This window comes from Cephus cinctus, unplaced genomic scaffold (genome assembly GCF_000341935.2).
Source record: "Cephus cinctus unplaced genomic scaffold, Ccin1 Ccin1_scaffold0457, whole genome shotgun sequence".
NCBI lineage: Eukaryota > Metazoa > Arthropoda > Insecta > Hymenoptera > Cephidae > Cephus > Cephus cinctus.
In genome coordinates this window covers 825,542-827,812 of record NW_014333134.1, presented here as the reverse complement: position 1 = coordinate 827,812, position 2,271 = coordinate 825,542, and the positions used below count along the sequence as shown (strand labels likewise).

Genomic DNA, 2,271 nt, shown 5'->3' with positions numbered 1-2,271 from the left:
AAAATTTTAAAAAAAAAAAAAAAAAAAAAAGTACAACCTTCGCATAGTTCACTTGTCACTTTCTTCGTGACTGCGTTAAATTAATACATGTAATCCTTATTACTCCTCATTTTAAAATGGCTGTTTCAAACCGTTATCTACTTATAAGACAGAGAAAAATAACGTACGATAAATTGACGTCATTTTTTTAGATTTTACTCTTTTAATATTTTTCTTATTTAACGCCACCTCGCTCGGCCGTATTGCGTAATCCCTTGTTTCTCATGTCCGGTCCAATTTTTTTCTCAACTTTTTCCGCTTCTAAAAGTGTTCAGCAAGTTTCACGTGTAAAGCCTCCTTTATCGTGTTTCCTCGTCCGTCGAGCATAATTGCGCGAGGCTGCACGCTTCGCTCTGTGATAAAAGTGACCAAGCGACCAACTCGGTATTAATTTCTCCCAGACGACTCCCCGACGGTACCGGGCAAAGTGGCAATATGGAGAACCTGGGTATAATTTCATATGACGAGCCAGTTAAACTTGCAGTGTGGCATAATTACCTAACTTGCTGGGCGAGCAGTGTGCAATTCCCAGGACGACAATACCCGGATGTTTCCTTAGGACTTCCGTTTATACCTTGCAGGATTAATATCTCCTTGCTCCCTGCAGATTCCAGTGACTAATGAAGAAATTAGTAGCCGAAGTTTGTCTGTTTATTTTTTAATATTTAATTTCACGCAACTAGTCTCTAAGTGAAATTTAATTATTAAACAAATTTCATTCTCAAATTTTGATACAAACTTTTTTCCTCTTCGAGTTGATAATTTTTACCACCGTAAAAAATAAAAATATTCTAACACAAATAGTAAATGGCAATTATCGTTAGTCGTTCAATCCGAATTACCATAGGACAATATCAGTAGATCCGATTAACTTAATCAGTCCCAATTAATGCTCTATAAATTTACATATCAAAGGTGCCTGAATCGTGACCACATATGTGGCCAGACCGAGGGCAAAGGTCAGCTGGTTATATCAAAATAACTTAAGCTACCTCTTCACTGACCCCGTCCTCCATAATCTATTCAACATTATTAAAGCTACGTAATATTGGTACCACGTAACAATTGTCTTCGGTGTGAACGTTAATCTTCGACTTTTCTTCTTTACACCGGAGTAACCCTTATCGGTGACTTCGGGGGTCTAGGGAGTTTGAATGTAGTCGACGAAGAAGAGGTCCAAGTAGAGCAAGAACAAGAGAGCTTATATCAGCATACGCCAAGGCTCCACCATGCTTGCCAACCCGGTGGTTCCATAAGAAATTATCCTGTGGGAATATTAAAAAAAAAAAGAAGTTACCCCAACAGCCATAGAACAAAGGGTAAGCAAAGAGCCCAGGGGCGAATAAATATCTTGGAAGGTAAACTCACCCTTAAAAATTCACTCACGTATTTACGATCCCCGCTGATGTTGATTCAATGATTGTTTTTTTTTAAAGCAATATGGCCGCCAGCTATTTTTAAATTTGTTACACGAGTTTAAGGTCTTGCAAAGCAGAAGCGGTTGGTACTACTTCTCTGATATTGCTACCCTCTCGTCATTAAGTACTTCTTGAAGACGGTTCAGTCGTACGATTATTGTATATCAACTCCCAACCCCCTTTAACTCATTTTTTTTTCTCATTCTTTTATTTTTCTTGCGCGAGATCAAAGGATAAACCTTCTGATTATCATTCCTTTGGCAATCTGTTTTTAGGTAACTCTTATAGGCTGTAGATTCTGATTGAGAATTTCAATACCCTTTGTACCTCGATGGAATCATAATCCCTAGGGTATTCCAATCTAGGGAAATTCATCTGGAAATTTCACTAACTCAATCCGCTTCTCCATTTGACTATACAGTCAACCATCTTGAGTATGGCGTAGCTGTTCCATATTCTCTCGAGCTCATTGTCACTATTGGCCATGGGTTGTTCCTTGGATGCTTAGCTGGACCGAACATGGGTATCCGTATGGAACGACCCAAACAGGGATTTAGACAAATCCAAATGAGGATACTCGTTAATCCTATTTATACTTTAAATTTTCTGTAACTCAAAATACTTGCGCGTCAAAATATCAGATAAAGCACATAAATTGATAGCACCGTGAAAAAAAATAGCATTTGCACCATAAAAAATACTTAAAATCAAAAAAGCAAAGTTCCTAATCGAATAAAAAAATGTAAAAATCAATTTCCTGAAAAAATACTTCTTAGCTTGTCACCCAGTATTATCCTAACCCCCCCCCCCCCCA

At 37.9% G+C, this 2,271-nt stretch overlaps 1 protein-coding gene and 1 long non-coding RNA gene across 10 annotated transcripts in view; one reads left to right on the top strand and one right to left on the bottom strand.

The window, feature by feature from the left end:
- Positions 1-2,271, top strand: part of LOC107267843 (inactive rhomboid protein 1) — a 174,560-nt gene that overhangs the window by 82,042 nt on the left and 90,247 nt on the right. The window lies entirely within an intron of this gene.
- On the bottom strand, positions 1,143-2,263 carry LOC107267846. Its single transcript, XR_001537692.2, has 2 exons — positions 1,408-2,263; positions 1,143-1,304 (listed from the first exon to the last, which is right to left on the bottom strand). It is a non-coding gene; the product is annotated as an uncharacterized LOC107267846 (long non-coding RNA).